The following is an 11,554-nucleotide window of genomic DNA, read 5'->3' as shown; positions in this document are numbered from 1 at the left end:
TTCTTGAGAGAGTGAGAGCATGAGCAGGGGAGGGGCAGAGAGAGAGGGAGAGACAGAATCTGAAGCCGGCTCCAGGCTCTGAGCTGTGAGCACAGAGCCGGACGTGGGGCTTGAACCTAGGAACCGCAAGATCACGATCTGAGCTGAAGTCGGACTCTCAACCAGCTGAACCACCCAGGCGCCCCATTTTTATTTCTTTCTGAAGTTATTTTTCCAAGTAAAACCAACATATTTAAAGTGAAAATTAAACAGCAGTTTCTTCTCCCATTGTTCCAGGCACAGTTCTTCGGAGGGTTGATCGGAGGGCAAGCTGCTGGAAGGTAGGACCCTGTGTGCCCCAGGGTCACAGGGGACGGCGGACGAGGTCACGAGGGCCATCTGAACACCCGACCCGGGGAAACGCAACAGGCCCACAGCCTCCAGGGAAGGACCAGCATTGACCCAGCTTTCAACCCCACACCTGACAGGTGACTGGAGAGAAGTCTGCACTGAGGCAGCTCGGTACCAAATAACAGGGTAAGTGAAAACTTTTCCGTCAAGTATTTTTAGGTACAGCCAGTTTTGTCAAAAGGATAAGAAGCCCCACCGCGCCCCCACCTCCCCACCCCCGCATTTGAGGTTTTCACCCTCAAGGTTTCAGTTCTTTACAAGCACAGAATGTCCCAGGACTCGGGGTTGCCATTTTGTTAAAGCACTTGCCTCCCAGGGGTGGTGGGTGCAAAGGAACCCATGGGCCGCGGGTCCTGCTGGCCCCCGGACACCTGCACCGCAGCCCGGCTGGCCAACACCCGTCACCGCTATTCGAACCACCTACCACGTGCCCCATGCTGCCGGGAGCAGAAAACACAAACATCACGGGGGAAATCTTCCTCGCCGTCAAAGAACATTCATTTTCATTAGAGAGAGCTTGCACAAATCAGATGACCGACAACAGCAGAGACACCATAGCCTGGAGCAGGATGAAAAGCTAAGGGCCCATGAATAATTATGGAAGAGGGGTCGTTTGAATCCCATCCTGGAAGAAATACAGGATCGGGGCGAGGGGAAAGCCCACAATGGTTGAAACTATGTTACCATTATGTTACCAAAAAAAGGAAGAAAAATAACACCAGAACTAGAGTAGACACGGAAGGAAAGAAAAGGACTCGTGCAGAATGTGCACAACGTGGAACGTGGCAAGGAACATCCCTTTGGTGGCCGGACCGGATTGAATGAAAAGCAAAAGCTTTCATAGGAGAAAACTGCAGAGTAACACTGAGTGTGTTGTACGTCATGCCGGGCGTTTTTGCCCCATTATGCCACACAATCTTTGAAGAAAAACAAGCCTTTGTGAGGAAAAGGTCACTATCATCCCATTTCACAGACAAGGACACAGTGAGACTCCAGAAGTAAAGCGAGATTTGCACCCAAATCTTCCGACTCTGCCGACAGCAGTTGTGCAGGGGACATGGGGACAGAGATGGACTACCAGGAACACGGAGGCAGGGACAGACCGTGGAGGACACAGGGACAGGGATGGACCACAGGGGACACGGGGACAGGGACAAGCCAGAGGGGACATGGGGACAGGGACGGACCACAGGGGACACGGGGACAGGGACAAGCCACAGGGGATATAGGGGCAGGGACAGACCACTGGGGACACAGGGACAGGGATGGACCATAGGGGACACGGAGACAGGGACAGGCCACAGGGAATATGGGGACAGGGACAGACCACCAGGGACACGGGGACAGGGATGGACCACAGGGGACACGGGGACAGGGATGGACCACAGGGGACACGGGGACAGGGACAGGCCACAGGGGATATGGGGGCAAGGACATACCACTGGGGACACGGGGACAGGGACAAACCATAGGGGACATGGGGGCAGGGACAGACCACAGGGGAGACAGGTACAGGGATGGACCACAGGGGACACGGGGGCAGGGACGGACCACAGGCAGAGGCAACCGCCCCAGACCTGCAGGCTGCGGTTCACAAGGACACTCACTGACAGGCTTGTCCTGGGTGCTGCACGGCCGGCCTGTGCGCACCTGCTGGCAGGATCTTGGGCTCAGTCCTGTGTCCTATACAGGTGGTCTCAGCTCCCCGCGCTCAAGGCTCTGGGCTTGCACATGGCTCAGCAGGGGGGATGGCGGGATGGACCCCTCCGGGTGGGGCAGGGGTGAGGAGCCTCAGAGTGCCCGGGAGGAGCCTGGAGGTCACTGGGGGTCACGTCCTCTCCATGACCCTTCCCACAATGGTTTAAACTATGTTACCATTGCCTTAACAGAGAGCAACAATAATGCCAGCTTCTGGTGTGGAAACAGCTGGCTTCTGCATCTAGAGGAGGAGGGAGAGGGGGAGGAGGGGAGGGGGAGGAGGGGAGGAGGAGGGGGAGAAGGAGCAGAAGGATGGGGGAGGACGACAGGGAGGAGGAGGAGAAGAGAAGAGAAGAAGAGGGAGAAGGAGGGGGGAGGAGGAGAAGAAGGAGAGGGAGGAGGAGGGGGGAGGGGGAAGGGGGAGGAAACATGGCAAATCCCTTGCTTCTCTTCAGAAGACATTGTTGCAGATTCAACCTAGCAAACTTACTCTGAGAAGTTGCTTCTGAAAGAGTGTAAACGCCCACCCTCGAGTTCTGTAACCGGCGCCAACACGGCCGAGGAGCCCGCAGGGTCCAGCTGGTGCTCCATGGACCAGAGTTTGGGTAGCCCTGGCCCACGGGACACAGCCGTTCATGCGCACGATGTGCCTCGGGTTCAAACCTGTTACCTGTGAACAGAATCATTCGCCAGGTTTCCGAACTAAAGATTGCGTGACTAATATATAATAGATACACTGTAACGTGTGTGTATATTATACTCACATCTGTGCATTCAGCCCACATACATTTATGTGCGTATTTGCACCTATCTTGTTTACCTTCATATGTTACATACTCATATGCAGTGTCTAAAAACAGATGATGGACAAGATCATCTTACACGCACATGACATATCTAAAAACAGGGGCGATATGAAGAAAGAAGGGGAGGAAGAAGTGACACTGGCCGACAACTTCATAATTACACCAAAAACTATTTCAACAAGGCCTTACTCCTTAAACACTGAAATCACCAGTAAAAAGTCTACCAAGGGGAGAATAAAAGACCGTTGAGTTCAATTTCACCAAAGAGCGGGTTAATTGTGACACAGGTGAAGAATGTCCTTGACGATGCAAAGTGGTAAAGAATTTTAGAGTCGTCCCTATCATACCCAGAAACCGTGCCTGGTGGCTGGTGTCATGGGACCCGCCCTCGGCCACTCGGGGATCTCAGCCAACTCCCCCCCCAAGATTTAATTACCCCTCTAATGGCACAGCCCCCGATTTCAAAACAGGACTGCATGACTAAGCTGACCGCGCTGTGGCAAGGACCATACAGCAGCAAAGCTCTAGAATGTGAGCACCAGACCACAGAATTCTTAAAGTGTGGTACCGACAGCCCCAAGTTACAAGCGGGATGCGTTGCCAACCTTTGTCAGCTGGCTCTTCAGAACTCAGAACCTACTTCCCATGGTGGTGACCTCACCAAGTAGGAGCGCCTGGGGTGCTGTGCCCCCACGACTACAGCTGTGGGGTCAGCGACCACGCACGCATCCGGCTCGGACCCACCACACGCCGGACCCCGACGGCCGCTGGGCCCCGAGGAGCGTGGGAGGCCGTTGCGGGGCCTTGCAAGGAGGGGAGGATGGCACGACGGGGCAGGTGGGCGGCTCACCCGTGAGGGCCGGAGCTGGGATTTGGCGGGGGCGAGTTGGCTGGGGTCCTGGCGCCCTGCCCGGGGTGCCGTGGCCCCGGGGCCGCGAGTGCAGGCGCAGATCCACACGGCCCGGCCTTTCCCTGGGGAGACGACTGGACTCCGCCCGTGGCTCCGTGGCTCCTTGGCTACATCTGTGGTTTCTTCCTCATCCCCTCACCGCCGGGTGGGGCTCGCTCTCTGCTGCCCAGCCTGCGGCGTGAACCCGGGCAGGGCGCCCCGAGCCTCCCCCCAGCCTGCAGGTGGAGGTGTCTGCAGACGTCATCCAGTCCCTCCTGCGGCTCCTGCGTTCCCGGAGGGGCACAGCCTGGGATGCTGCCTGCCTCCTGGAGACCCTGCCCGGCCCCGCTCTCCGTGTGGGCGATCCCCGAGCTGTGACCTAGCTCAGGTGTCTCCAAACTCCCAACCGTGAGGTAACACTGATTTCTAACTCTGAATACAAAAATGCCAGCCCCGTTCTGCATCCCCGTCCCCCCGCACCTGCCCAAACGTGCCACCACTCGGGGCCCTCTCCTACTTGTCCCGGTATCTCTCCTCCACGCTCCTTCTCCAGCTCCCCAGGGGTGTCCCTGCCCTGTCACCCTCCAGGCCACCGTCCCATCCGGCAGGGACGCAGCTCTGGGGAATCACGGCCGCAGGGCTGGTGTGAGGGGCACAGGCCCGTATGGCAAGGTTAGAGGGAGGATAGGAGCTTGGCTTCACCAAGCCCCTCCACCCCCTCCCAGGCCAGCATCCTCTCCCGCTGCCTCTCTTCTTGGGCCCCAGCCTCCTGGCTGCCGTGACCTCTCCTGCCCCTTTGTCCACTTCCCCAAGTTCACAGGCCCTTGAACACGTTTGGGGAACTCCCGGGAAAACCAGGAATCTCGGATCACTTTGTCACACAGAGCAGTTTAGCCTCCTTTCCCTCTCTTCCCGTTTCCTGGACCTTGACTTGCACCATCAAAATGTCACACATGATATTCTCCCAGGAAAACCATCCACCCCAGGCGTCTGTCCTCAGCAGTAGCTCTGATCTCCTAAGTCTCCCGTTCAGGTTTTATTAGTTCCGGGGGAGTCTAGAAGGAGTCTGCGGGCCTGAGGGCGCAATCTGGTCCCCACTCACCCGGTCACCTGTAAGACCTGCGGGGGGGCGGGGTGGGGGGGGGGTTCATCCTCTTTCACGGGTCAACATACTCCTCACAGATGCCGTGTCCTGGACAGGAATCATGTCTCCTGCATCAGGCAAGAGCTGGGTTTAAGGACTGGATGTAGCAGAGAATGCAGAAGGTTCCTCTCCCTTCTTCCTCCCAGGAAAAAAAAAGACACCCCTGGTTGATGATGGGGTCAACACGACAGGCAGCAAACACACCGAGTTAAACACAAAAGAATATTCCAGATCTCACACATTTCTAACTTCACAATGCATGATGTTTACACAAGAGATGTTGGGGTCCTGCCTCCTGTGGTGAAAGAAGAAAGAAGCTGTTTCTTCTCCTCCTCCGGGACTTTACTTCCCCAAATATCAGTCCTAAATACTTTGTTTCTGTGTGTTCTAAACAGACGCCTAGGTTGGAGTTGAATAATGTACCTGCAGGCTTCCAGTTAGCAGGTTTTCATTATCTACCTTTAACAAATACGGTGTCCCGCATCAGAGTGAATTTGGAGATGTTCTAGCTGAACAGTGAGCCCTGGACGAGGGCTCAGCTGCCGTCGAAACTCCTGCCTCGTGCGCACATGGGCAAAACTCGTTTCTCCCATGTCCGTGGTCCTACCCCTGCCTGCGGTTGAACCCAAGATTCAAAGTAGTGGGAAGATGGGATTCTAAAGACAGGAAACCAGGACCTGAGCTCCGTCGTTAGGGTCATGCCCCCTGTGACCACGCGGAGGTTTGATTTGTACATAAATGTTTTTCAACTGTAGACGTGTAGGAAAGATGCTCAAGTTGATCCCAAAGAAACAGACATAGATAATTTCTGGAATTGTTGTGAAATTGGGATTTTTTTACAGCTCTGACAGATGTATTCGTAAGCTCAAGACTTTTCCTAAGCACGTGTATATTGCTTGTTCCGTGTGAAAGAAATTTCTCGACATTAAAATTGGCAAAAAGTGTTCTTCAGTTAACTGAGTGGAGACAGGTTGACAGATGTTCACACGGGTCAAAAACAAAACCTGTACCATTATTCATTACTGATAGGTTATTACAGGGTTTTTTTTTTTTTCCTTTTTTCAACATTAATATAATTTTCCCTTTCGAACTTGAATTTTTGTGTTTTTTTAAGATATCTAGAAAATCCCCAAATATTTTATAAAGATTTTATTGTTTTTAAGTAATCTCTACACCCAACGTGGGACCCAAACCCATGACAGGCTCTACTGACTGCCGGACAGGCACTCGCGTGTTTTATTTTTGTATTTGTTTTCCTGGCATGGTTATATATAAACTGTTCAGGAACTGAAACTTTCACTTTCTGCCTTTCTCTTCCAGTCAGTATTCTTACTCGTTTCATTTCCTGATTGGGACTGAAAATGACTTGGTCATATCGAGAAAGACGGTGTTAAAACATGAATCACTCGGTGGACCGAACACGCAAGGCTGGCTCCTATCACCGGCCACTAGAGGTGAGGGCCGGGCTGGTTTCTGAGCTGGAAACAGGGGTTCCGGGGCTGAAATCAGACCCCAGGAGGTGTTCTGTCTGAACTGCGTGGTGTTGGGCCACATGACATCGCCGTTCATTCATTCATTCATTCATTCATTCATTCAAGTTAGCTGAGACTTTAAAAATCAGGACTTTCAGTGTAGTGTTAAGTAAACATTTCTGGGATCTCTGGGAAAACCTGAAAATCTGGGAACTGTTGGCGACGGCTGCCCAGAACACAGGTTGGCCTGTGACTCTCCGCTGCGGCTGCCAGTTCTTCCTGTCACCGCCCTGGCCCTGAGGCTGGGCTGTGGCTGCAAATTGGCGCTGGTTTGCAATGACCTGCATGTTGAAAGTGCCCTCAACCAGTATAATCTGCAATATATGCTGCCTCTTCACTTGAGGATCAGAGACACTAAGTGACCCCCTGGTTACGGAACAAGGGCATCCGTGTGCTTCTCCTGATCACATTCTGGGCCATATGCCCCGTCTCCTTTCCTCAGCCATGCTTTACGTCTGTAGCTGCACTCACTGAGCACCTGTGATTTACCAGGCACTGCCCGCTCACTATTATTCATCCCCCCAGATCTCTGCACTTAAATTGTCTCAACCTCATGGTGCCCAAACTTCACACCGACACACCTCAAGGCGCACAAGTGAACTCACGAGACGGAAATACAATTCTAGACACTTGTTGGACACTGCACAAGTCGGCAGCTCAAGGTTGTCCATGTTTTCAATACCAGATTCCTTTAAATGTCGTCAAACTGCAAAACTGGATTTTCCACTGTTGCTATAATGAAAAGCAAATACTGTACGAAAACCAATGTAGGTTGATCTTATTCCAAGAATCAGATCCCATTAGTAAGAAATTGTGGTTGAGAATGAAATACAAATAATTTTTCTTTCATTTACGTATATTCTTTGTTCGAATAGTTTCTAAGTTTTTAGAACAAAACTAATTTTTTAATGTTTATTTATTTTTGAGACAGAGAGAGACAGAGCATGAATGGGGGAGGGGCAGAGAGAGGGAGACACAGAATCGGAAGCAGGCTCCAGGCTCTGAGCCATCAGCCCAGAGCCTGACGCGGGGCTCGAACTCACGAACCGTGAGATCGTGCCCTGAGCTGAAGTTGGACGCTCAACCAACTGAGCCACCCAGGCGCCCCCAAAAATAATTTTTAAGTTGATTTGGACCTACTTCATAAACAGGACTCTTGGACATTTCTTTTGGCCTAAAGGCACTTCAAAAAAAAAAAATCGCTAAGATCCAGGAAACCAGAAACAAGAAAGTTTTAAAACTTTTATATTAACCCATTTTAGAGATGAGAAAACAGGCCCAGAGAAGTTGAGTAACCTAAGAGGATAAAACTGAGATTTGAATCAATGAGTATCTGACTCCAAAGTCCATGTTCCTTTTACAGACCAGCTCTGTCCACCCAAATGAACCCAGGATCAGACGTGGCCTCTGCCTCAGTGGACTCAGAACCGTAACCATTCTGTGGTGAGTGCTTTACTAACCCTTCCAGCATTGCGTTACGCACCCCCGGTATTTATAACTTTCCAGGAACTTCCATTCTGTTTCCCAGTTGATAGTCTCTGTCTGGCTCACAGCATACACCAAACTCAGGTCCCTAGGGGAAGGGATGATTTCCCCTTGTATCCAGTAACCCTGCTCGTAACATATGGAGACATGATGTCAACTCGGGCCGGTCTGTGACCACACGTGGGATGTGGGAAATGCAGAATGAGAGGGCCCCGTGAATCTGAATTTGAAGCCCACGGTCGGGTTACCCAGTAACCGAGGGAATCTTTCTGGTTTGGGAGATTCTCAGACTGGAATGACCAGCATAAGGCGCGATGTTAGAAGTACTTCCAAGGGAGATGGTAAACATCAGACAAGTCTTTCCTTCACCACAAATGAATGCAACATCTTCAAAACAAACAGAGCCAGAAGAAAATCCTGACAACAAAAACAGTGAACATATTACCAAATGCCACACACACACACACGCAGTGCTATGGTGTATGATTTAATCAAGATGTACATGGCCAAAAATAATGAAATGCAAATTATCAAAAAACACCAGCTTTTCACCTTGAGGGAAGATTGGGGACTTTCACACGCCTTGCTGTATTGCCCAAGGCTTTTCGTCTGTAGGTGCTTAACAACTGTGAGTGGGTTGCATTGAATCAAATTATTGGACACTAAGAGTGAATCTGAGAAATCTGAGAATTCTACCATGAGGTAAAACAAAACTCTCTAAAACTCTTCTTTAAAAAAAAAAAAGGGGGATGCCTGGGTGGTTCAGTCGGTTAAGCGTCCAACTTCAGCTCAGGTCGTGATCTCACGGTTTGTGAGTTTGAGCCCTACGTCAGGCTCTATGCTAACAGCTCAGAGCCTGGAGCCTGCTTCAGATTCTGTGTCTCCATCTCTCTCTGCCCCTCCCCTGTTCGTGCTCTGTCTCTCTCTGTCTCAAAAATAAATAAACATTAAAAAATTTAAAAAAAAAAAAGACCACAATTGACCGGTAAATTTTATGGTATGGAAATTATAGCTCAATAAAGCTGTTTAAAAAACAACAACACTCTATCTACAAGGCTTTCTTAAAAATCACACAGATGATAGTTAAAATTTCTCCATCATGTAGAAAATAACTTACTTTCCATTCACATTTCTTATGACAGTTTTAAGTTTTTCCAAGACTTGTGAGTGACATGTTCATTCGAAAGCAGGCTCGCAAAACCCTCAATAATGCAGGAGAAGTGAGAAGACACAGCTCTGGTGTCAGGCTGGGTCTAAAACTTGGCCCTATCACTTACTCACGACTCACATACAACCTTTGGGCCTCACTTTCCTCATCTGTAAAATGGAATGGTGAGGACCCTAACAATAAGAGCGGTTCCATCAGGGTCAAGGGCTGTTCTAATGAGCCATGTGAGGGCAGGGGAGGCGTTCTGAGACCCCCAGTGCCTGCCTGAGACCACAGACGGTACCGAACCCTACGTGTACCGAGTTTCTCTGTGCATACTTGCCCTCAATAACATTTACTCTGTAAGTTAGGCGCAGGAGATTAACAACAATAAGTAATAATAAAATAGGGCGACGATAACACACTGACTGAGGCCACTGTTGACTCTCTGCCCACATGGCGGGGGAAGGTCACCCACTTCTGGACTGCGGTTGACCACACATGACAAGCCACGGAGAGCTTAGCCACAGTTAAGGGGACCACTGTGTATCTCATTTAACTCTTGCAAAAACCCCACTACTTAGGGACCGCTTTTATTTACATTTCGCAGATGAGGAAACTGAGGCACAGAGGATTTAAGTAACGAGTTTTACAGTGACAGTCACACAGCCGGCCCGTTTGTCAGCTGAGGTACATGGTTTGAACTCTGGAATCTCAAAGCTTTAGAACAGGGCCTGAAACAGGCAATCAGTGTGAGCTTTTATAATTATTATGAGGCAAAGGGTGAAAATCTCCCTTTATCTGTATCCCACTGCCCTCCCCTCCCTGAAAGAAACCGCCATGACACACATATTTTATATTTGAACATGTATTTATTTATTTTTTTTATATGAAATTTATTGACAAATTGGTTTCCATACAACACCCAGTGCTCATCCCAAAAGGTGCTCTCCTCAATACCCATCACCCACCCTCTCCCCCCTCCCACCCCCCATCAACCCTCAGTTTGTTCTCAGTTTTTAAGAGTCTCTTATGCTTTGGCTCTCTCCCACTGTAACCTGTTTTTTTTTTTTTTTTTCCCTTCCTCTCCCCCATGGGTTCTTGTTAAGTTTCTCAGGATCCACATAAGAGTGAAACCATATGGTATCTGTCTTTCTCTGTATGGCTTATTTCACTTAGCATCACACTTGAACATGTATTTATTTGTGTAAATGGAACGTCTGTAAATATCAACCATACTGTTCAGCCACTTGCTTTTAACTTGCATATTTGGAGACATTTATATGACAGGGCATAAAGATGATTTAATTTAGGGTAAGATGATGGTCTGATTCAGTGGGAGAGGGGAGTTACTTAATTAAAGGTGTTAGTACAACAGATTATCTTTTCTACCCTATGGTTCTGTTCACCGTAGGTTGGGTGCGGTGTCCTGGGCCACACAAAATACCCTCTCGGGTGATGGACAAGCTGCTGAGTCTTCTGCCCCCGATACTAAGACGTAAGAACAACAATCTTTACGTTTTTGAGATAGCAGGTATCGTTCTGACCTATTTACTGGAAGGATAACAATGTTACCAGATTTAAATAGAGGGATGATTTCATTACAGGTTCGAGCTGTGAGACCTAACAAGCCCCCAGAAAGATAGTCACAGTGCAGAGCCCGGGATCTGGGGGCAAGAGTAGCAGATACCTGTTCCCTGCGGGGAAAACGCGTTGTGACGGCCCAGCCTGGCCTGGGACACGGACAGACGGCCAGAACTCCCACAGCCCGTGCAGCCTTTAAACCAACGCCTTTCCCCAGCTCGTACTCCTAACCTTGTGGGCTTCTCTGTGAGAACCGCAGAGGCAGAAAGAAATCTTCCTGTGTCCTCTGGGTTCTGCCGCCGGGGGGCCTGTAAATTAGACTAACAAAAGACAGATTAATGAGAAAAAACAGAAGTTTATTGACATGTGCATGAAGCATACACATGGGCACCCCGACTGATGAGTCAGGAGTGGTTAGAACTTGGGCTAACATGACACCCTAACAAAAACATACCTTTTCAGAGAAGGAACAGGAGAAGGAAAAGAAATCTGAGCGTGCGGGGGCAGCACATTGTGGGGAAGTAAGGACACACAGGAACCCGTGGAGGACAGGATCTAGTTAGTAGAGTTTAGTCCTCTGGTGCCGTTCTGGGTAGGCGAGGGTCTAGATTTGTCCCGGTGTCTCCCTCTCCCTTTGCCCCTCTCCCACTCGCACTCCGTCTCTGTCTCTCTCTCTCTCAAAATAAACGTTAAAAAAAGAAAGAAAAATATATGCACAAAGAAAGAGTTACCACAACGTTTTAGGAAGCAATCCTAGCTGGTTTGGGAAAAGTCCCCTCCCCGTTGCCCCTTGCCCTCACCGATATTCGCCTAGTGTGTGCGACACTCCTTTTGAAAGCAAATCATGGAAGCTGTGGCCCCAGGTCAACGAGAGCAGGT

At 50.0% G+C, this 11,554-nt stretch overlaps 1 long non-coding RNA gene across 1 annotated transcript; it reads left to right on the top strand.

Annotated features, from left to right (window-relative positions):
• The first annotated feature begins 210 nt into the window (after positions 1 to 210).
• On the top strand, positions 211 to 10,591 carry LOC123380306. Its single transcript, XR_006585845.1, has 4 exons — positions 211 to 516; positions 6,248 to 6,381; positions 7,823 to 7,902; positions 10,506 to 10,591. It is a non-coding gene; the product is annotated as an uncharacterized LOC123380306 (long non-coding RNA).
• Positions 10,592 to 11,554: the final 963 nt, after the last annotated feature.

Source organism: Felis catus, chromosome D1 (assembly GCF_018350175.1).
Source record: "Felis catus isolate Fca126 chromosome D1, F.catus_Fca126_mat1.0, whole genome shotgun sequence".
Taxonomy (NCBI): Eukaryota; Metazoa; Chordata; class Mammalia; order Carnivora; family Felidae; genus Felis; species Felis catus.
This window is presented reverse-complemented; position numbering and strand designations above follow the sequence as displayed.